This window comes from Arachis ipaensis, chromosome B10 (assembly GCF_000816755.2).
Source record: "Arachis ipaensis cultivar K30076 chromosome B10, Araip1.1, whole genome shotgun sequence".
NCBI lineage: Eukaryota > Viridiplantae > Streptophyta > Magnoliopsida > Fabales > Fabaceae > Arachis > Arachis ipaensis.
In genome coordinates, this window is record NC_029794.2 from 85,886,067 (window position 1) to 85,911,468 (window position 25,402).

Consider the following 25,402-nt stretch of genomic DNA (forward strand, 5'->3'; position numbering starts at 1 on the left):
ATATTTTAGTTCCTAAACATATTATATAATAGAATATTATAATCTATATTATAAAATTAAAACACCAATTAAAACAATTTAACAGAATATCACTACGGCAGAGGCGGAGGATAGCTGCGACTAAATAGTGGCATTGGCCATAACCGCCAATCATTCGAAGGATAGCGGCACAGGTGAGTGGCGGTCTGGCAGAAGCCGCAAAACACCCCTGGATAGCGGCCCGGCAGTGAAAATCGCTGCTCATTCGGGGTATATATCTTCAAGCCCCTCGATTTGGCAAGTCTTTTTGGCGCGAAGAGAAGCAGGAGCAAAGGCGCGAAACACGCCCACCCTTCGTTTCGCAACAATACCTGGCGACTACCTCAAGAAACGCAGCTAAGTAGGTTTCAATTCATTGTTTTAATTCCCCCGGTTTCGTATTTCCAGCATTTGATTCCCTCCAATTGTTCAGAAACACGCGTCTTATCTTTTTGGTAGTGCGCCAAACGAGCAAGCGCAGATCCCCGATTCATCAGCAGAAGAACCCACCCCGGTGAGGATTTGATCACAATTCAATTTGTCCATTCCCCTTGTCCTGTTACAACCATTAATCAAATTCTCCAATTTTGCAGAAACCCCCAATTTTTTGAGCTTTTCCTGTCATCTACAATTCCTGAAACTCATACTCTCCCCTGTCGAGTAGGGCAGTTGCCATCGCGACCTCTCCCCTGTCACTGGTTAGTCCTGACACTCTGATCTTTTCTTACTGTTTTCATTCCTGGTTAGAATTTTGCAAAAAAAATTGTCTATATTGTCTTTAATTGGGGTTAATTGCTTCTCTTCAATGATTGGAATTTGAATATACCCCTTTTTTTATTTAATGGGTGCTTTGCATTGAAAGTGATAGTAGAGTAGATAAATAAAAAAAGGGTCGTTATCATTATTAGAGGGATGACTTTCTTTGGTTTGATCTCTCTTGCATCTTGTTCCTATTTTTTAAAGTATCCAAGAATGTGTTTCTTTGGTTTGCATCTCTCCTGCACAGGAGAAAGTGAGGAACTTTGCACGCACTAATTTAAATCTTTTGTTTACTGATAACTTTATCCTGTAAAGTACAAGACATTGGTTATTTATAAATTATATGGAGATGTAAGAACAAATATGATGACATAGTACCTGATCATGGCCTTCTTGTGATTCAAAAGAGTGGCTAAGATGTATTGTTATGAACTTGGATAAGATGAAGCTTTCTAGGTCTTGCATTTTTTGTTTTCTTTTTGGATTGGAAAAAAGAGATAATTTCATTAAGATGAAAAGATAATACAAATTGGGGATAAGGATTCCCTATACAAAGAATTGGAAATAAGGTTTTACACGCACACCAGCTTTTCACTTTTTCTTTCTTCTGTATCTTTTGATCTTCTTAGCTATATCTATATCTTATCACCAAGAATCTGCTCAATCTACTATGAGAAACTATAGTCTCATAAAAACACTAAAAATTGCTAACAAAAAAACTTCAATTTTATGTTTTGAATTCGAAACTAATTGTAGTTGATTCCATTGGTTTTCTTTCTTTCCATGATGCTTTGATCCTTGTTCCAAAAAGATTATAGAATTCAGTTTTTTTTTTTTCAAAAAATTGATTAAAAGAAAAACACGCACGCACGCTAGTTATTTTCATTAAAATATTGATACCATTGTGTGATGAGTGTGGAGTTGAGAAACAACGTTGAGTGGTTTGAGTGATCAGAAGAGCATGTTGATACCATTCTATTGTTTTAATTTTACAGCTTCTGTTCTTCTCAATTGATTGTTCATTGTTGCTTTTTTTCTCCTGGTGCACGAAATTGTGATCTCAACTGCGCCAACAACTTGGTACGCACGATCGTAATCTCAACTCTTTTTCATAACTCCGCACAACTAACCAGCAAGTGCACTGGGTCGTCCAAGTAATAAACCTTACGTGAGTAAGGGTCGATCCCACGGAGATTGTCGGCTTGAAGCAAGCTATGGTCATCCTTGTAAATCTCAGTCAGGCGGATTCAAATGGTTATAAGGTTTTGATAATTAAAAGATAAATAAAATATAAAATAGGATAGAAATACTTATGTAATTCATAGGTAGGAATTTCAGATAAGCGTCTAGAGATGCTTTGTTGCTTCAGAACCTCTGCTTTCTTATTGCCTTCTTCCAACCATGCGTTACCTCCTTCCATGGCAAGCTGTATGATCCTCTCAGATGAAAACAAATCCATCTGTGCTATCACCGCTGTAACGGCCTAGCCCCGAAGAAACGGCGCTTTTTCGGGATCAAACGGAATTTTTACAGAATTTTTAGGAATTTCTATGCATATAAGCACCTCCACTGCACAGGTGCTACGTCATCAAGCTGCTGAGTCAGCAGCTTGATTGCACAGGACACCTTTCCTAATCTAAGTAGGCACGTCGCGAAGAGTTGCGTTTTTGAGCCACCTCGGGCCCGAATTTCAAAATTATGATTTCCGTGGTTAGACTCTATGTGACGAGCCGGTCACGAATTTCGAGAGAAAAATTATATTAATATAATATTTATATATTATTATTTTATTCAGAATATTATATTATTATCTTCTCTACTGTGATTAATGTTGATCTATGTTTAGTAATATGATAACTGAGCTTGAAATCTACCGGTAACAGATAATACCGGCATTCTTAGATGAACTTAGCACTGCTAATGCTTCATCATATATCTTTTATTCTTATGATTATTCAGTTACTAGTGTCATTTACACTAAGTAACTTAATGTTTATCCATTAGTAGTGTAGTTACTTAAGTTCTAATACATCTAGCTTTAGTAATTATCCTTTTCTGAGATATTTTGACAAGTAACTTTTGGATAATCATCATCCAAAAGCCACGGCCTCCCTTGGACAGCTTGGCTATCATTTTTGTTCTTGGAAAAGGTTAGAACACCATGAAAGAAAACCATGAAGTTTCCATGAACACCTGAGCTACTTTCTCCGTTCTTTCTCAAACCGAAACCCCTATCAAAAATCTAATCTTACCAAAGTGTTCACCTCTTCCTCCTCTTCATTTCTATGTCACTTTTCATGGAGTAAATCAAGGTATGAAGGCTGCTCCTCCTCCTTGAAGATTCGGCCATGGTGGTTCCTTAAGTTAATGATGTTTTCTTCATGTTCTTTCTTAGGATCTCTTATTCAATCACCAAAAGCTCCAAGAAAACGTGATTTCTAGTTACCTTAAGGTGAGGAAAACCTTCTTTTCATCATCATGAATCTTCAGCCTTCATGTTTCATAAGATTCTAAAGTTGTTTTTGATGTTAAAATAGGCGTAAAAGTGCTTCTGGAAGCTTGTTTTTGGTGCAATCTCGGACAGCAGCAAAGGAGGTAAGGTTTGGTAAATTAATCAATGATTGGCTATGTTCTTGAAGTGTTAAACCAGATCTTGTTGCTTGAGATTTGATTTTGGGTGTATGTGTGAGGGTTTGATCATGGAAACTTGTTGTTTAATGCTTGAAAATCATGTTTATGATGGTTTTGAAGTGGGTGTTGGTGCTGCTGGAAAACGTGACATTCCAGCCATGAAAATCATGATTTTTGATGCTTATTTGATGTGTATTTGATGGCTGAAAAGTTTCTCTTTGGTTTGATAAAAATCAGGTTCAAATCGGTTTCCGAAAAGATTGAAAAACTAGCTGAAAATCAAGCAGAAATCTGATGAACTTTTGAAAAAAAATGTTTTTGGTTTTTGGAAGAACATGAAAACGTGTATTCAAGGAGTTTTGGGGTCAAAATGCAATTATTAAAAAGTTTGGGGTTGAAAATTAATTAATCATAAGTTGAGGGGCTAAAGTGCAAATATTAAAAGTTATAGGGGTCAAAGTGTAATTTCTAAGAAGTCCGGGGTCAAAATGCAATTTTTGAAAGTTAAATAAAATATTATTATTTTAATAATAAAATATTAATATATTATTTTATTAATAATATTACTTTAATAATAATATTATTTTATTAATAATAATAAAATATTGATAAAAAGACAGTTTTCCCTGAAAGCCTCAGGAAGGCATATTTGAGTCCAGAATTCTCTAATTTCCTTTACTAAACACCTAAGAAGAGGTATAAGAGAAGATATAGAGGTATATGAGGTAAAGAAACAAGATTTTAAAACCTGTGTTTAAGTTAAAAAGAAAAGGAGTTAAAAGTGATATAGCTATGTACCTGACCTTATAGAGTAACCAGAGAATTGTAAAATGAGCTTTCTGTGATGTTGTAATGCTTGATTTATGATGATTGCTAAATGATGGAAAGTATGGTTATATGTGAATTATGAGCCTTCGGGCAATGCTTGTGAATGTTGTGCGGGGACGCCCGTATTGTGATGTTGCTTCCCAGACAGGCTACGGTAGAGTAGTACCAGCCCTGCAAGCTGAATGCTTGGTAGAGGCCTGACTCGCACACCTGTGGTATGTTGAGACCTGAGCAAATACCAGCCCTGCAAGTCGAGAGCACTTGGTAGAGAGTATGCGGTACTTAATCTGGGATTAAGTTCTGGGAAGGCCTTATCTGACTTGGAGGGTCGGATTGCGTCGGGTGCGGGTCGAAACCGACAAATGAGCTCATTACCTGCAGTAGGGACAGACATGCATCATACTTGTTTGTGCATTATTTATTGCTAATCTCCTTGTGTTCTTGTTCTATTCCTTGTTTGTTTGAGCATAACTGTGTGATTGCATATTAATGTGTGAATGTGCATTTACTTCTTATTTTCTCTCTTGTTCATGTGTTAGTTTATGTTGCTGTTATGTACATATTACTCTATATTTATTTATACTTCTATGACCACGGACATTATAAACGAACTTAACTGTAAACCCCAGCCTTACTAAGAACTCCCCAGTTCTTACCCCTTACACCTCTACAGATGGACACGGGAGTCCTATTCTACGAGATTGATCCACCATACATCCACGAGGACCCGGTGCGTGGCGAGTATTACATCTACTATGTGGTACCTCGTATCCGTAATTATGTAGTTCGTAGTAGACCTTTCCAGTACCCTATTAGGACAGCATACTTTAATCTTGATGCACCCTATGACTTTCCTTTATCTTGGTTACACCCCGGCGGACCTGGGATACCTCATCCTGAGGAGCAGATGCCACCTCCACCTGACTATCCTCCTCCACCTGAACCTTCTCTACATGATGAGCCTATACCTGCCCAGCTTATCCATGAGGCACCTCCTGCACCTTTTGTCCTTGATGAGTGGGGTGTTCCTGTGTTGCCACCCGAGCTTGATCCTTTACCTGAGCCGATCGAGCCTCTTGTCTTTGATGAGCAGCAGGGACATGAGTATGATCAGATCATGGAGGCGCCACTTCCTTCTCCAGACTGTATTTTGTTTGGTAGCTATCCTTTTATGGTTCCTGTGGCCAGCAGTGGTTCCTCTGCTATCACTCCAGCAGAAGAAGAGGACGAGGAAGAAGAAGATCCAGAGGAAGATCCTAACTTCATAGTTATCTCCTCTGACAGCGATGACGATGAGCTAGGCGAGGCGCCAGCAGGCGAGCATCACCATTCGCCCGGTGATTTTCCGTGAGGTACTCTAGACCAGGATTGAGCAGACTTTTTGAGACGCCTAGTCTAACTTCAGTACATTAGAGTGTCTCCCTCACTTTTGTTAGCATGATTAGAGGGAATAGGCATATCATAGAGTTAGGCTAGCCTGGGTGCCAGCTTAGGGGCTTTTGGTTAGGCCAGGCCCTGGGGCGTCTTATGTACATATATGTATATACTATATGAGTCACTGACTTAGGGGTGCTGTACCATAGCTCTATGCTTATATAACTGAACCACTTCTGTAACATGATGTATATTATAGTGTATTGTTCCATATTCTGTTATCTAATCACCTTGGTATTGATTGTTCGGTATGAACAGAATCAGGATGCCTCCACGGAGACGTAGCAATCGGGAAGGGTCTACTGTTAATAATCCGCCACGAAACAATGATAATCTGTTTGCTGCGATTCACGCTATGGCTGAGGCTGTGCGTGAAACGGCAACTGCTACTACCCGAGCAGTTAACCGTCTGGGGGAACGTAATTGAGAGCGTAACAATGACCGTAATGGTGAGAATGGTGGGAACGGTGATGGAGATAACATGAATCATGATAGGCCTATGACATTAGCTGCTTTCTTGAAAGTTAATCCACCGAAGTTCAAGGGTACGACTGTAGCAACTGAAGCTGATAATTGGTTCCGAGGCATAGAAAGGTCCTTGAGGGCACAGCATGTCCCGGAAGAACAGTATGTAGAATTTGCTACTTATATGTTGGAAGGGGATGCTCAGCACTGGTGGCAGAGCATTCAATGTTTACTGCAGCAAGATGAGGGTAATATTTTGTGGGATGTTTTCAAAGAAGAGTTCTATAAGAAGTACTTTCTTAGAGCTACTCGTGAGGCAAAGGAGATGGAGTTGATGCAGTTGAAACAGGGAAGTATGTCTGTTGCTGAGTATACAAGGAAGTTTGAAGATTTATGTCGTTTTTCCAAGGTTTGTCAAGGGAATCCAGCAGATTTCAAAGAGTGGAAATGTTTGAAATTTGAAGGGGGACTCCGTGAAGATTTGTTGAACTCAGTGGTTCCATTGGAAATACGGAATTTTGCGGAGTTGGTTAATAAGAGTCAGCTAGTAGAGGACTGTGCTAAGAAGATAGCTGCAGCTTGGATGAATCGCCCAGGATCTTCTTTTCAGAATTATAATCGGTATACAGCTCCTCAGGGAAGGAATTTTAAGCAGGGAACAATGCCTTCACGAAGGTACAATCAGAATAGAAATGTTCATGCACGTCCTACAGGAGGGAATGGAGGAAGAATGAGACAAGATATGGGTAAGCGACCTCAGCAGGCGCAGATGCGACCAGTATGTAGGCAGTGCGGAAAGGAGCATGGAGGTAGACCTTGTCAGCTTACAGGCGTTATCTGTTTTTCTTGTGGTCAGCCTGGCCACCTCAGAGAGAGATAGAGTTTAGTATTGATCTGGTTCCTGGAGCCAGACCAATTTCTATAGCACCGTATCGGATGTCACCATTGGAATTAGCAGAGTTAAAGAAGCAGTTGAATGAATTGCTGGGGAAGAAGTTTATTCGTCCAAGTGTATCACCATGGGGAGCTCCAGTGTTACTAGTAAAGAAGAAGGATGGTGGAATGAGGTTATGTGTGGATTATCGGCAATTGAACAAGATCACAATCAAGAACAAGCATCCACTCCCAATGATAGATGATCTGATGGACTAGCTGAGAGGTGCAACAGTATTCTCGAAGATTGATTTGCGGTCAGGTTACCATCAAATCCGGGTGAAGGAATCAGATATACCTAAGACTGCCTTTCGAACTAGGTACGGTCACTATGAGTATACGGTTATGTCCTTTGGACTGACTAATGCTCCTGCTGTATTCATGGATTATATGAATCGCATTTTTCGTCCGTATCTAGATCAGTTTGTGGTAGTCTTTATAGATGATATCCTCATCTATTCCAAGACAGAAGAAGAACATGGAGAGCATTTGAGGATTGTGTTGCAAATATTAAGAGCACGGAAGCTATATGCGAAGTTGTCGAAATGTGAGTTTTAGGCGACAGAAGTGGCATTCTTGGGACATGTGATCACACGAGATGGAATAACTGTAGATCCTTTAAAGATCGAGGCCCTCTATGGAAGAAAGTGTTAATCACCATTATGCTGGTATGACAAGGAGGAAGGCAGGATTTTGGGGCCAGACTTGGTACAAGAAACTACCGAACGGATTAAGCACATTCGAGAGAAGATTCAAACTGCCCAAAGTTGACAAAAGAGCTATGCAGATAATAGGCGTAGGCCCTTAGAATTTAACGAAGATGACCATATCTTCTTAAGAGTGACACCTACGACTGGAATAGGTAGAGCTCTTGTCCTTTTGCACACTGTCACTTGTGCCCCACATTGTCCTTTTGCACACTGTCGGTTCCCGCTAGCGTTGGAATAGGACCATTGTCCTTTTGCACACTGTCACTTGTGCCCCACATTCGCAGGTTTGAAGCTCGTCACAGTCATCCCTTCCTATATCCTACTCGGAATACCACGGACAAGGTTTAGACTTTCCGGATCCCAGGAATACTGCCTTTATTCTAGCTTATACCATGAAGGTTCTAATCTTAGATTAGAAACCCAAGAGAATATACTCCAGCTATCGTCCAATGACTACGTTGAACATCATGTAGATCGCTTTGTGGTTGTCAGGCACGCGACTTTGGCTAAGCGAGTAACGAAGATTGGGTGATTGTCACGGGTCACCCCTTTATTTTGACTTAACTGAATTAAGTACGGGAGTATATCTTGGAGAAGAAGTAGGCGTGAATTGGATAGAAAAATAGTAGTAATTGCATTAATTCATGAAGAACAACAGAGCTCCACACCTTAATCTATGGGGTGTAGAAACTCCACCGTAGAAAATACATAAGTGAAAGGTCTAGGCATGGCCGTGAGGCCAGCCTCCATTGTCTAAGGACTAAACATTCCAAAGATCAAAAGATGGTTCAAAGATCAAAGACTCTAAAATAAATCTCTAAAAGTAGTTTTTATACTAAACTAGTAACCTAGGTTTACAGAAAATGAGTAACTAAGTGCAGATAGTGCAAAAATCCACTTCCGGGGCCCACTTGGTGTGTGCTTGGGCTGAGCATTGAAGCTTTTTCGTTCTTAGGCTGTTCTTAGAGTTAAATGCCAGCTTTGGTGCCAGTTTGGGCGTTTAACTCCAATTCTGGTGCTAGTTTGGGCGTTTTACGCCAAGATATTTTAGGCTGACTTTGAACGCCAGTTTGGGCCATCAAATCGCGGGCAAAGTATAGACTATTATATATTGCTGGAAAGCCCAGGATGTCTACTTTCCAACGCAATTGAGAGCGCACCAATTGGGCTTTTTCTTCTCCAGAAAATCTACTTCAAGTGAAGGGAGGTCAGAATCCAACAACATCTGCAGTCCTTTTTTAGCCTCTGAATCAGATTTTTGCTCAAGTCCCTCAATTTCAGCTAGAAAATTCCTGAAATCATAGAAAAACACACAAACTCATAGTAAAGTCCAGAAATGTGATTTTTGAATAAAAACTAATAAAAATATAATAAAAAGTAATTAAAATATGCTAAAAACTATGTAAAAATAATGCCAAAAAGGGTATAAATTATCCGCTCATCACAACACCAAACTTAAATTGTTGCTTCTCTCCAAGCAACTGAAAACAAAATAGGATAAAAAGAAGAGAATATACAATGAATTCCAAACTTATCAATGAAGATTAGCTTCAATTAGATGAGCGGGACTTGTAGCCTTTTTGCTTTTGAACAGTTTTGGCATCTCACTTTATCCTTTGAAGTTTAGAATGATTGGCATCTATAGGAACTCAGAATTCAGATAGTGTTATTGATTCTCCTAGTTCATTATTTTCCAGTATTATCACCGGATACATAAATGCCACAGACACATAACTGGGTGAACCTTTTCAGATTGTGACTCAGCTTTGATAGAGTCCCCAGTTAGAGGTGTCCAGAGCTCTTAAGCACACTTTTTTTTCTTTGGACCACGATTTTAACCGCTCAGTCTCAAGCTTTCACTTGACACCTTCACGCCACAAGCACATGGTTAGGGACAGCTTGGTTTAGCCGCTTAGGCCAGGATTTTATTCCTTTGGGCCCTCCTATCCATTAATGCTCAAAGCCTTGGATTCTTTTTATTCTACCCATGCCTTTTGGTTTAAAGGGCTATTGGCTTTTTCTGCTTGCTTTTTCTTTTTCTTTCTCTTTTTTTTTTCGCCATTTTTTTCTGCAAGCTTTTGTTATTCACTGCTTTTTCTTGCTTCAAGAATCAATTTTATGATTTTTCAGATTATCAAATAATATTTCTCCTTTTTCATTATTCTTTCAAGAGCCAACAATTTTAACATTCATAAACAACAAATTCAAAAATATGCACTGTTCATGCATTCATTCAGAAAACAAAAAGTATTGCCACCACATCAAAATAATTAAACTAATTTCATGATAGAATTCGAAACCATGTACTTCTTATTCTTTTGCAATTAAAATAATTTTCATTTAAAAAAGGTGATGGATTCATAGGACATTCATAGCTTTAAGACATAGACACTAGACACTAATGATCATGTAATAAAGACACAAACATAGATAAGACATAAAGCAACATTTTTGAAAAACAGAAAAATAAAGAACAAGGAAATTAAAGAACGGGTCCACCTTAGTGATATCGGCTAGTTCTTCCTCTTGAAGATCTTATGGAGTGCTTGAGCTCCTCAATATCTCTTCCTTGCCTTTGTTGCTCCTCCCTCATGGCTCTTTGGTCTTCTCTAATTTCATGGAGGAGGATGGAGTGCTCTTGGTGCTCTACCCTTAGTTGTCCCATGTTGGAACTTAATTCTCCTAGGGAGGTGTTGATTTGCTCCCAATAGTTTTGTGGAGGAAAGTGCATCCCTTGAGGCATCTCAGGGATTTCATGATGAGGAATTTCCTCATGCTCTTGTTGAGGTCCATGAGTGGGCTCTCTTGTTTGCTCCGTCCTCTTCTTAGTGATGGGCTTGTCCTCTTCAATGAGGATATCTTCCTCTATGACAACTCCAGCTGAATTGTATAGGTGACAAATGAGATAAGGGAAGGCTAACCTTGCCAAAGTAGAAGACTTGTCCGCCACCTTGTAGAGTTCTAGGGATATGATCTCATGAACTTCTACTTCCTCTCTATTCATGATACTATGGATCATGATGGCCCGGTCTACATCAACTTCAGACCGGTTGCTAGTAGAAATTATAGAGCGTTGGATAAACTCCAACCATCCACTAGCCACGGGCTTGAGGTCAAGCCTTCTTAGTTGAACCGGCTTGCCTCTTGTATCTCTCTTCCATTGAGCGCCTTCCACACAAATGTCCAAGAGGACTTGGTCCAACCTTTGATCAAACTTGACCCTTCTAGTGAAAGGGTGAGGATCTCCTTGCATCATTGGCAAGTTGAATGCTAACCTCACATTTTCTGGACTAAAATCCAAGTAGTTCCTCCGAACCATTGTGAGCCAATTTTTTGGGTTCGGGTTCACACCATGGTCATGGTTTCTAGTGATCCATACATTAGCATAGAACTCTTGAACCATTAAGATCCCGACTTGTTGAATGGGGTTGGTGAGAATTTCCGAACCTCTTCTTCGAATCTCATGTCGGATCTTCGGATATTCACTCTTTTTGAGCTTAAAAGGGACCTCGAGGATCACCTTTTTCTTGGCCACAACTTCATAGAAGTGGTCTTGATGGACCTTTGAGATGAATCTCTCCATCTCCCATGACTCAGAGGTGGAAGCAATTGTCTTCCCTTTCCTTTTTTTAGAGGTTTCTTCGGCCTTAGGTGCCATTAGTAGTTACGGAAAACAAAAAGCTTTAGATTTTTCCACACCAAACTTAGAAGATTTGCTCGTCCTCGAGCAAAAGAAGAAAGAAAAGAGTAGAAGAAGAAGAAATGGAGGAGATGGATGGAGGTGAGTGGTTCGGCCAAGGGGAGAAGAAGTATGTATGTTGTGTGAAATTGAAGGTGGTAAGGAGGGGTATTTATAGGGTAAGGGAGAGAGGGTTTCGGTCATGAAGGGGAGGGTTTGGGAGGAAAATGGTTTGAATTTGAATGGTGAGGTAGGTGGGATTTTATGATAGATGGATGTGAGTAGTGAAGAGAGTATCGAGAAGAGGGTAAGATTTGATAGGTGAATGGTGTTTGGGGAAGAGGTATTGAGGTGATTGGTCAAGGGTGTATGGGGAAGAGTGTTATGGAAAAGTGTGAAGAGGAGAGAAGAAGAAGTGGGGTAGGTGGGGATCCTGTGGGGTCCACAGATCCTGAGGTTTCAAGGAAATTGAGTCCCTGCACCAATCTGGCGTTCAAACGCCCATTTTGTGCCAATTCTAGCGTTTAACGCCAGCTCTGCTACCTTTCCTGGCGTTAAACGCCACTCTGCTGCCCATTTCTGGCGTTAAACGCCAGCCAGATGCCCATTTCTGGCGTTTAACACCAGCCAGATGCCAGACAGCCCTTTTTGGCGTTAAACGCCCATTCTGCTATCCTTACTGGCGTTTCAACGCCAGTAAGCCTGTCCTCCAGGGTTAGCTATTTTTAATGCTGTTTTTTATTCTATTTTTTATTTTTCAGTTGTTTTTGTGACTTCACATGATCATCAACCTAAAGAAAACATAAAATAACAATGGAAAATAAATAAATATGATTAAATAACATTGGGTTGCCTCCCAACAAGCGCTTCTTTAATTTCAATAGCTTGACAGTGAAGCTCCTCGAGAGCTTCACAGAGGCTCAGAGCTTGATGTTGGCCTCCCAACACCAAACTTAGAAGTTGAGTGTGGGGGCTCTATTTGACTCTGTATTGAGAGAAGCTTTCATGCTTCCTCTCCATGGTTACAGAAGAAGATCCTTGAGCCTTAAACACAAGGTGGTCCTCATTCAATTGAAGGACTAGCTTTCCTCTGTCCGCATCAATCACAGCTGTTGCTGTGGCTAGGAAGGGTCTTCCAAGGATGATGGATTCATCTTCATCCTTTCCAATGTCTAGGATTATGAAATCAGCAGGGATGTAAAGGTCTTCAACCTTCACTAAGACATCCTCTACAAGTCCATAAGCCCGTTTCCTTGAATTGTTTGCCATCTCTAGTGAGATTCTTGTAGCTTGCACCTCAATGATCCCTAGTTTCTCCATTACATGGAGGGGCATGAGGTTTGTACTTGACCCCAGGTCACACAGAGCCTTCTTAAAGGTCATGGTGCCTATGGTACAAAGTATTAAGAACTTTCCAGGATCCTGTTTCTTCTGAGGTAATTTCAGTTGAACCAGATCTTTTAGTTCATTGATGAGCAATGGGGTTCATCTTCCCAAGTCTCATTACCAAATAACTTGGCATTCAGCTTCATGATTGCTCCTAGATACTGAGCAACTTACTCTTCAACAATGTCTTCATCCTCTTCAGATGAAGAATACTCATCAGAGCTTATGAATGGCAACAGTAGGTTCAGTGGAATCTCTATGGTCTCTATATGAGCCTCAGATTCCTTTGGTTCCTTATTAGGGAACTACTTGGAGGCCAGTGGACGTCCATTGAGGTCTTCCTCACTGGAAATCTCTGCCTTTTCTTCCTCCTTGCATTCGGCTATGTTGGTTATATTTATGGCCTTGCACTCTCTTTTTGGATTCTCTTCTGTATTTCTTGGGAGAGTACTAGGAGGGAGTTCAGTAACTCTTTTACTCAGCTGACCACTTGTGCCTCCAAATTTCTAATGGAGGACCTTGCTTCAGTCATGAAACTGAGAGTGGTCCTAGATAGATTAGAGACTGCAGTTGCTAAGTCAGAGTGGCTCTGATTAGAATTCTCTGTCTGTTGCTGAGAAGATGATGGAAAAGGTTTGTTATTGCCAAACCGTGCTCTCCCACCATTATTATTACTGAAGCCTTGATTAGGCTTCTGTTGATCATTCCATGAGAGATTAGGATGATTCCTCCATGAAGGATTGTAGGTGTTTCCATAGGATTCTCCCATGTAATTCACCTCTTCCATTCCAGGATTCTCAGGATCATAAGCTTCTTCTTCAGAGGAAGCTTCCTTAGTACTGCCTAATGCAGCTTGTATTCCAGTCAGACTCTGAGAAATCATATTAACTTGCTGAGTCAATATTTTATTCTGAGCCAATATTGCATTCAGAGTTGTCCCATTATTCACAGGGTTCCTTTCAGAAGTGTACACGAACTGGTTATTTGCAACCATTTCAATGAGTTCCTGGGCTTCTGCAGTCGTCTTCTTCAGATGAAGAGATCTACCAGCAGAGTGATCCAATGACATCTTGGATAATTCAGACAGACCATCATAGAATATACATATGATGCTCCATTCTGAAAACATGTCAGAAGGACACCTTCTGATCAATTGCTTGTATCTTTCCTAAGCTTCATAGAGGGATTCACCTTCCTTCTGTCTGAAGGTTTGGACTTCCACTCTAAGCTTGCTCAATTTTTGAGGTGGAAAGAATTTGGCCAAGAAAGCATTGACCAACTTTTTCCAAGAGTTCAGGCTATCTTTAGGTTGTGAGTCCAACCATGTCCTAGCTCTGTCTCTTACAGCAAACGGAAAAAGCATAAGTCTCTAGACCTCAGGATTAACCCCATTGGTCTTAACAGTGTCACAGATTTGCAAGAATTAAGCTAAAAACTGATGATGATCTTCTAATAGAAATCCATGAAACTTGCAATTCTGCTGCATCAGAGAAACTAATTGAGGCTTAAGCTCAAAGTTGTTTGCTCCAATTTCAGGAATTGAGATGCTCCTTCCACAGAAGCCAGAAGAGGGTGAAATAAAGTCACCAAGCATCTTCCTTGCATCTCCACCATTGTTATTGGGTTTTAGGTTCCGGATTAGCTTCAACAAGAATGTCCGTATCCTTGTTCCTGCTCATATGAAAAAGAAGAGAACAGAAAAGAATAGGAATCCTCTATGTCACAGTATAGAGATTCCTTTATGTGAGTAGAAGAATAGAAGAGTAGAATGAAGAAGAGAGAAGATGAAGAATTCGAACACATAGAGGGAGAGAGGGTTTGAATTATAAGAAGAAGAGAAGTGTTAGTAAATAAATAAATAGAAAGAGATGAGGGAGAGAGAATTCGAATTTTAAATTAAAATAAAAGAAAAATATTTTTGTTTTTATTTTAAATATTGGTTAGTATTCGAAAATTAAGGGAAGAATTAAAATAAAATTTGAAAAAGATAAGAAATAGTAATTAATTTATTTAGTTTTCAAATTTCAGATAAAAGATATGATTGAAATAGAAAACTTTTAAAATCAAACAAAAAGTCAAGTAGTTAATTGAAAAGGATTTGAAAATCAATTTTGAAAAGATAAGAAGTTAGAAAAGATTTTGAAATTAAATTTTGAAAAAGATATGATTGAAGGATATGATTGAAAATCATTTTGAAAAAGATTTGAATTGGAAATTAAAAAGATTTGATTTTGAAAATTAAAGTTGATTACTTGACTAACAAGAAACTAAAAGATATGATTCTAGAATTTAAAGTTTGAACCTTTCTTAATAGGCAAGTAACAACTTGAAAATTTTTAAATCAAAACATTAAATGTTAGCATTAATTTTGAAAATATGAAATAAAAATAAGAAAAAGATTTTGAAAATCAAATTTTTAGAATTTTCGAAAATATTGAAAAAATGAAAAAGATTTTGTTTTTGAAAAAGATTTGAGAAAGATAGAATTTTTAATTTGAAATTTTGACTTGACTAGTAAGAAATAACTAAATTTTAAAATTTTATGACTAAATCAATTCAAATTTTCGAAATTTATGAGTGAAATAAGGGAAAGATATTTTTTTGATTTTTGAATTTTTAATGAGGAAAGAGAAAAACATAAAAATGACACGAAACACAAGAATTTAAGATTGAAATTAATAATGCATGCAAGAACACTTTGAATGTCAAGATGAACACCAAGAACACTTTGAAGATCATGATGAATATCAAGAACATATTTTTGAAAAGTTTTAAGAAAAGAAAAACATGCAAGACACCAAACTTAAAAACTTTTAAACCTTAAACACTAACAATTCAAAAATGCATATGAAAAACAAGAAAAGACACCAAATAAGAAAATATAAAGATCAAACAAAGAAATTCATCAAGAACAACTTGAAGATCATGAAGAACAAAACTCAATGCATGAATTTTTCGAAAATAAGAAAAATGCAATTGACACCAAACTTAAAATTTGACACTAGACTCAAACAAGAAACACAAAATTTTTGGTTTTTTTTTATTTTATGAAATTTTTTTTGTATTTTTTGAAAATTAATTGGAAAAAGAGAAAATAAATAAATTCAAAATATTTAATAGGAATTCTAGGAATCATGCAATGTGAGTCTAAAGCTTCAGTCTAAAAAGATTAGACATGGCTAGCCAAGCTTCAGTAGGACATTACATACAACAGCTAAATTGATGAGAAAGACAAAGAAGCTCTTCTAAGGATAAGTGAAACCTCGGTCCAAAAGATTAGACATGGCTTAACACCTAGTCAGGATTCAACATATCTCATGAAACTCTAGAATTCATCTTTAAAAATTCTGAAGAACATATATTTTTATTATTATTAATTTTTTTCTTTTTGAATTTTTCGAAAATAAAAAGCTTAAAATTAAAATAAAATTACCTAATCTGAGCAACAAGATGAACCGTCAGTTGTCCAAACTCGAACAATCTCCGGCAACGGCGCCAAAAACTTGGTGCACAAAATTGTGATCTTAACTGCGCCAACAACTTGGTACGCACGATCCTAATCTCAACTCTTTTTCACAACTCCGCACAACATACCAGCAAGTGCACTGGGTCGTCCAAGTAATAAACCTTACGTGAGTAAGGGTCGATCCCACGGAGATTGTCGGCTTGAAGCAAGCTATGGTCATCCTCATAAATCTCAATCAGGCAGATTCAAATGGTTATAAGGTTTTGATAATTAAAAGCTAAATAAAATATAAAATAGGATAGAAATACTTATGTAATTCATAGGTAGGAATTTCAGATAAGCGTCTAGAGATGCTTTGTTGCTTCAGAACCTCTGCTTTCCTATTGCCTTCTTCCAACCATGCGTTACCTCCTTCCATGTCAAGCTGTATGATCCTCTCGGATGAAAACAAATCCATCTGCGCTGTCACCGCATGGCTAATCATCTGTCGGTTCCCGCTAGCGTCGAAATAGGACCATTGTCCTTTTGCACACTGTCACTTGTGCCCCACATTCGTAGGTTTGAAGCTCGTCACAATCATTACTTCTCAGATCCTACTCGGAATACCACAGACAAGGTTAGACTTTTCAGATCCTGGATCCTACTCGGAGTACCACAGACAAGGTTTAGACTTTTCGGATCCCAGGAATGCTGCCTTTATTCTAGCCTATACCACGAAGGTTCTAATCTTAGATTAGAAACCTAAAAGAATATACTCCAGCTGTCGTCTAATGACTACGTTGAACATCATGTAGATCGCTTTGTGGTTGTTAGGCAAGCGACTTTGGCTAAGCGAGTAACGAAGATTGGGTGATTGTCACAGGTCACCCCTTCATTCTGACTTAACTGAATTAAGTACAAAAGTATATCTTGGAGAAGAAGTAGGCGTGAATTGGATAGAAAAACAGTAGTAATTTCATTAATTCATGAAGAACAACAAAGCTCCACACCTTAATCTATGGGGTGTAGAAACTCTACCGTAGAAAATACATAAGTAAAAGGTCTAGGCATGGCTGTGAGGCCAGCCTCCATTGTCTAAGGACTAAACGTTCCAAAGATCAAAAGATGGTTCAAAGATCAAAGACTCTAAAATAAATATCTAAAAGTAGTTTTTATACTAAACACTACAAGAAAAAGCAATATTTGTAACAAAAAAAATTGTTACAAAAGACTAGAATTTTGAAACAAAAGAAATTTGTAACAAAAAAAAGGCCTGTTGCAGTATGTCCCGTTACAAAAAGTTTTTGTAAAAAAAAAATGAAACTGTTACCATACAAAGTAATATTTTATAACAAATTATTTTGATACAAAAATGAAAATTTATAATCCTTGACTCTTCTAACATGTTTCCGTCAATATAAAGCCTAGCATGTTGCCGTCAATTTTGTACCCCTGCAACATAAACAACAAAAACCAAAATTAAAAACAACACATAACCCTATCTTCGTTCAAGTGAAAATTAAAATAGAAGTTAAAATTAACTAATTATTTGAGAATCTATTCTCAAAGTTTAAAACCAACTAATCAAGGATACAAATTATCAAGAATTGACAATTCAATATATAAAATGGGGGCTAATTAATAATCGTTCAATCACAAATATACTTGACCTATTTTTCATGCTTTTACGCGCACAAATTTTCATACAAGAAAATTGAGATTCAGGTCAAAACACAAGAACAAGAATATGTAGAACAACCAAAAGAAACCAAATTTAATCCAAATTTAAAGCAGCATAATATAGGAAAAAGATGCAAAGCTTCACAGTGCACACTTAATAAAGGAAAAGAAAGCTAAGAAACACATAAGTCAACATGTTTGCAATATCAAAGTCCTTTCAAGTAAACAAATAATGTAAATTATCCCCCTCCCTTAAACAAAAGCTTTTTATCACTTGGTGCAAAGCAGCCAAGGGAATGGTTGACAGAAACATAAATGAGAATGGGAATAAGAATAAGACAAACCACAAAATTTGATTCTTCTCATATTTTTACTTCATAAAGAAACATAATCATACTATAAAGTTTCATAAGACAGATTTGACTTGTGATCACAACAAAATCGATCATCTCACAATTATAACAATATATAATATATACTGATTACTTATCCAGTAACTTAATAATAAATTTGAAGTTTAAGATCATCTATCTTCAGAATTAGGACAGAAGAAAAAGAGAAACTCTGAACATAATGGGCCTTGAGAATCTGAGCACAACGCATTATTACTATAAGGTGCCTTAATGTTCTTGAGGTCAAGGTTCAACTCACTCCTCACTAACATAAAGAGCTTTTGAAGAGGTTCGTCATCGGTCCTACGAACTGGAATTTCCATATATTCAGCAGCCTTTATGAAGACATCCATGACTTTGCTGTATCACACAGTAGCCGCAGATATTAAAAAGACAAAAGCACAGAAACAAAAAGAGAAGTTTCAACTTCAAGGAAACAAGATAACAAATAATTTACAAGGAAAGGAAAGAAAAGGAAGGCATGATATTATCAAATACCATTATCCTTATATATAACTAATATCATGCAAATTGATCAACTAAAAGAACTTATTGCTTCACTGTTTTCTCATCTATTTGACAATTGTTTCAATTAACTTTTTCAGCAACATTACAGTACAATTCAGTCTGGTAAGTCAGCATCGAAAGGGATTTAAATTTTAAAATATAATCTAGTTTTACACAAGCAGTCATTTACTAATTAACATGATCTTTCTTATTGAAACTTCAAGCTAACTTAAAAAATATAATAAATTTCCATGAAAAGAAAAAGATAATAAATTGAGCAGCCAATATCTTATAGCATATAATAATGTGCAGTCTTACACACCAACACAGGATAAGCTACGGATCGATAGCCAGATGGAGCTTAACTAGCACAAAGTATGAGTTTACTTGGGAGCCAAAGAAGGCTTCATAAGGTAATAGACTAATAGTAAGTGGACAGTGTTTGATGCATCACATAGTTGCCGGTATACTTCAATGATCTAGAGAGATAAATTACAGCAATAACCAATGGCAAGAGAAACTTGAAATTAAAATGGGAAAGGAAGGGAAGATACAATACAACAAACTGGAGAGATAATACAATAGTAAATATTCCAACCCCAGGATGGAAGATACAATACAACCAACTGCAGTTAACTTGAAGTGATAATTCCAAATCTAATAATCTAGTATTCCAGTACCAACACAAAACACACTCCTAATTCTATACAACTCAGTAGCTAAAAACGAAACCAACTTCAAATTTTATGGAAGCTCCATAAAGCTACCCTGCCACTGACAGCTAAAAACATAATCACCTCATAACAAATATTTATAGTTAGCTAGTTATAAAACAAATTAAAAGGAAATCAATGACAACAATATTCCCAGAAATTAAAGAAAATTAAAATTAGAGGGGAGAACGCCCTTACTGGCAGTGGATCCCGGTGAGGCAGCACTATCCGGAGACAGGGGCTCAATGACACAACCCTTAACAGCAGCGACGACGGTGACTCCACGAACGGAGACTGGGCGCAGCAGCGCGAACAGCGACTCCTCCTTCTTCCTTGGTCTTCCTCCCTCCATGCGTCTGTCTCTCCTGCGCGTCCTCAGCATCGTCCGTGATGGAAGATGCGACGCGGTGGAAGCTGGCAATGGCCCGCTCGCGATGAAGACGACGACGGCAGCGGCTTCCCTCGGTGACAGCAGAACATGAACTGACGGCGATGATGGAGGCACAGCGATGCTCCTTCCTCGCTCAGCTCTTCCTCTCGCTCAACGTCTCCCCCTTCCTGACGGCGACATGACGGCACGGCGACAGTGATGCCCGCTGGCGCCATCCTCCCTCTTCCCCCTCTCCTTCTCTTGCTCTTTGATTTCAGCTTTCCCCTTTCTTTTCCTTTCTTTCCCTCTCCATTCTTCCCTTTCTCTTGTTGTGTGTGTGCATTTTTGTGTTGTGTGTGTGCGTTTTGTATTTGAGGAAAGGGGTGTGCGGCTGGGAGGGTTTAGGGTTAGGATGAGTGAGGGTGAGTAAGTGAGTGTGGGTAGGGTTAGGATAAAATTGGGGTTAAATTTTTTAATTTGAAAATTAGGATTTGTTTTGGAGAAAAATATAAAATTAGTGATTTTTAAATAAATTGAGAATTGATTTTAATTAAATTAGGATATAGAGTATTAAATATTTATGAAAATTATATAAATTTTAATTAATTTTAAATTCAAAATTTCATCACTTTGATTTAATTACTTTTTGATAAATAATTTTTAAAAATAAAATTGTGAATAATTATAATAAATCACAAATAATTTATTATTTATTTTTTAACAATCAGAAATTTTACAAGCTTAATAATGAGTGTTGGGTTATGGTGGGTTTAAGATTTTAGTAGAGAAAAAGAAAAAATCAGAACTCTATATTTTGTTCTTAAGGAAGTTTTTTAAAAATTTATTTAAATATAAAATATGTTAAATTTTAGAGTGGTAATGAAACAAAAAATAATATTTATTATAAATTTATTTTAAGTAAGAGAAGGAGGGTGATCTAGTGAACAATTTTACCTTCTGCAATAAGACAGTGTGACCTTGAGTGCGAGAAGTGGAGCTGTGAAGATAGTGAGAGTGGACGAGGACAGCGAACAGTAGAATGGAGAGTGAAAGTGAGGGGTTAGAATTAAGATTTTTACTTTTTACATTTGTTTGTATTTTTCAATTTTAACTATTTTTATTTATGTTTAACAATTAATTCTTTTAATTTAAAAAAATTAATTTTTAGTCAACATTTAAGACTTGATTATTAGTAAAAATTATATATTAGTTTTATAAAAAAATATAAAATAATATATATCATTTTTAAAAATTAATCATTTAATCTTTAATTTTTTATAAAAAAAATTAATTAATACAAATAATATTCTAAAAATTAAATTTTTAAAATAAAAAAATTATTTTAAAGATTTAATATTTTAAAATAATTTTTAGTTAGAAAAATTCATGTATTTTGTGACAAATAAATAATTTGTTACAAACAATATTGAATTTTGTGACAGATTAATTTTTTGTTTCAAAATAATTAGAGTTTTTGAAACAAATGGATATTTTGTTACAAAATATTTTAAATTTTTACAACAACTTCATCTTTTGTTACAAAATATTATAAAATTTTGCAACAAAACACCGGTTTGTTACAAAAACCAATATAATTTGTAACAACAAAATTAAATCGTTACAAAATAACAAAATATTTTGTAACAAATTATTTTGTTGTTACAAAATATTATTATTATGTAACAATTACTAATTTTTGTTACAAAAAATTTTTTTTTGTAACAATTTTAAATTTGTTACAAAATTTTTGTTACAAATGTTCCATTTTCTTGTAGTGAAACTAGTAACCTAGGTTTACAGAAAATGAGTAACTAAGTGCAGATAGTGTAGAAATCCACTTCCGGGGAACACTTGGTGTGTGCTTGGGCTGAGCATTGAAGCTTTTTCGTGCTTAGGCTGTTCCTGGAGTTAAACGCCAGCTTTGGTGCCAGTTTGGGCGTTTTACGCCAAGATATTTTAGGCTGACTTTAAACACCAGTTTGGGCCATCAAATCTTGAGCAAAGTATGGACTATTATGTATTGCTGAAAAGCCTAGGATTTCTACTTTCCAACGCAATTGAGAGTGCGCCAATTAGGCTTCTGTAGCTCCAGAAAATCCACTTCGAGTGCAAGGAGGTCAGAATCCAACAGCATCTACAGTCCTTTTTCAGCCTCTGAATTAGATTTTTGCTCAGGTCCCTCAATTTCAGCCAGAAAATACCTGAAATCATAGAAAAAATACAAAAACTCATAGTAAAGTCCAGAAATGTGATTTTTGTATAAAAACTAATAAAAATATAATAAAAAGTAATTAAAACATGCTAAAAACAATGTAAAAACAATGTCAAAAAGGGTATAAATTATCCGCTCATTACCTCCCCTTTTTCTTACAATCGATCTTCAATGGCAAAAGTGAAGAAGTGGATGATGATGAGAAACCGTGTTGTTGTTTGATCATGTGTGTATTTTTATTTTCATTTTGAAGAATCAAAAGTGGTAAGAAAACAAGAAAAGTGAGAGATGTTTGCTGCATGTATATGTACGAATTTGCAATAGAGATTTTCAGTTGATGTTTAATCTCCTGAAGAACCTCTGCATTAACAGAAGAACATAGCTAATAACAAAGTCATTAAAGAAAGATTGAAATTAACAATATAAATATAGATCCATGATGTTAAAGTAAAAAAGTTGGAGACACTTCAACGAATTCCAGCAAAAAGTATATGTGTCATGTGTAATGAGTAATCCATATTAATTATGAGAAGTGTGAAGTGGGAGAGATAGAGAGAGAAATTTATTACATGACAAATACTTTTTTCGTTCTAAAGTTTGATTTGAAGTGATCTTTCAATCAAGTAATTGGAAATTTATTCTAAGATTTAATTAAGTTATATGTTCGTACAGTATTATCAAAATTTTAATACAAAATCTCTGTAGTGTAAAATTTTATAATTATATTCTCATGTTATATAAATTTTCTATTAGATTCCTAACAAGTGCCAATAGGTGCTGTTAAAGAGAAAAAGAAACATTCGTAGAAAATGCAAGATACTTGCTGGTTAATAGCTCCCTTTCAGTGCAATGGCAAGGCATGGCAGTTAAACTCTGCACGTAGCCAACACCTTTATATAGTAGTAGAGAAGTTGATTTAAATAGTTAATAGCTCCCTTTCTGTAATTCACTTCTTTTAATGCACCATTTTCTTAAACTCCTGTTGATTCATTTGCTTTGAGCAATAGTCATAACACAGTCCTGATGTAGCTCTACATATCTAATTCAATATACTTGCTGGTTACAGAGGGCAGAGTCTATTGATTTAACTTTGTTAGCATTCATTATATAACAAGTATATGGTCATGGTTGGATTGATTATTTAGTATTTACTCTTGTTTTTATTGTATTATTAATTAAATAATCTTATATGGAATCCTAAACTAATCTAGTTTTAATTAGTATGCAAGTTCTGGGACATTAACGATAATAATATCTGGACTAATCTAGTTTTAATTATTAGGATGCAAGTTTTTGGACCTTGTCGATAATAATTTCCTGATTGCATTGACTATGGCTAACTAGAAGGAATGATACTTTCAATTTGATCTTTTCAAACGGTCACATCTCAAGTTGATAAGATCTAATCGTAAATGCATTTTATATTGAGAATAATATCTCTTAAATAAGGTGACAGTATCAATTTGAAAGTAACACAAAGATCAAATTAAAAGGAAATTAAGCATTGAATCTTGCTGGCGTAACAGAAAGCAATAGAGTTATTGAATAAAGTGGCTTTATTTACATAATACTTTCATGCTGGTCCATCACAAATTTGTTTGGATAATTGGATTTGGTCATGCTCTTATATTGTAAGATCAATAATTGCAACTGGATTCGAAGCAAATTCATAGACAAACTTTTTGTGCTTGAAGTCTCCATTAATTAATTCTTGAATGATGGATCAGGCATGGTTCTAAACAAAGCATCTTGATGAGAAGCTTGTGTATTCATTCATTTTCTTAGAATAGGGAGAAAAAATTGAAAAAAAAATTGAAATTGCTAGAATGGTTTCATATTATAACATAAACTAAACTTCTAATTTTTAAATTATTTTTATGCAACATAATCAGTGATAAAATAGTTATAATTCTTATCATATAAAATCATTACTGAATACTATTGGCATTTTCTTTTCTTTTATGATTTATATCATTTGTTGGGTTTTGTTGTATACTGTGAATTTTCTTTCATGAAGATGCCGCTTTGTTTAGTGATAAAAGAGTAATGAACTAATGATGGTCCATGAGAAGCAGATTTAAATGTATTTAACCGAATAATGTTTTCAATGCTTTAATCATGGATTCTTTGTTTTTTAGAAAATATTATCCATATCACTTTTCAGACAATATTCTTAAATGAGGGGTTAATAATTTATTTTTTTTACTGAACTAATTTATTCTATTTACACGGTCGAAGACAGGACAGGGGAACTATAATATGACTTTCTTATAAGCATACAAGGCATAATATATCTACAATTTTAAGATCATATCCTCTATCTGTTATAATTGTTAACCTAGCTTTTTTTTAATTGTCTTTTAATTCTAACTTTCAATCCTGTTATGTCTTCCATTTCTAAGATATTTTGAAGATTTTATTCACTGTACATTATGATTTTTTAGTCATATTCATTGACTTATTTATTTTTAAAATTTAACATTTAATCTTGTTTTCTTTTTCAATTTTTAAGGAAGCTTTTCTTTGTCTTTTCATTTTTTGGACTTGGAACCAGCAATTCTTTCTACCAGTAATCTTTTAAGAAAGCACAGAATTTTGCAATGAGTAAGCCTCCTTCCCAATACTTTTCGTGTGCTTCATGTTATCCGGGATGCAAGTAACTTTGTTTCTGTTTTCATTTTGAGTTATTCCGTCGTTCCCTACATAGTTTTGCTTGTAATATATTGTCGATTTTATTACGTATGGTACTCTCTCATATCATAATTGTGATAGACTGTTATTGGTTCTCCTAACACACACCCCATTTTTTTTAGTTCCATGTCTTTTTTTACTAATTATCTATTTGTATGTGCTAATTCATTTATTTAGACATTGATAAGAGCTGGATTACAAAGCCACGGGATAGTGTAGAATATAAGGATAGACAAAATAGATTCCTTGACTTTGCATTTGACAATGCATCATCCGATGGGATGATACATTGTCCATGCCCACTGTGTGGGTTTCGGTTTTTCCAAACTAGAGAAGCTGCATACGATCATCTTCTGATGAAACCATTTCCCCCTTATTATACCTTTTGGTTACATCACGGTGAGAAGATCGTAGATGAGAGGCTCAGCGGTAGGGAAGAACTAGATCCCACTATAAATTCAGGAGATCAAATACGTGACATGATCCACGACGCATTCAATTTTCTGGGACTGCAGAGTGAGGATGAAGATTCTATGGATGGGCATGCTG

At 36.3% G+C, this 25,402-nt stretch overlaps 1 long non-coding RNA gene across 1 annotated transcript; it reads left to right on the plus strand.

Annotated features, from left to right (window-relative positions):
* On the plus strand, positions 2,891-3,372 carry LOC110267533. Its single transcript, XR_002355266.1, has 3 exons — positions 2,891-3,089; positions 3,173-3,229; positions 3,315-3,372. It is a non-coding gene; the product is annotated as an uncharacterized LOC110267533 (long non-coding RNA).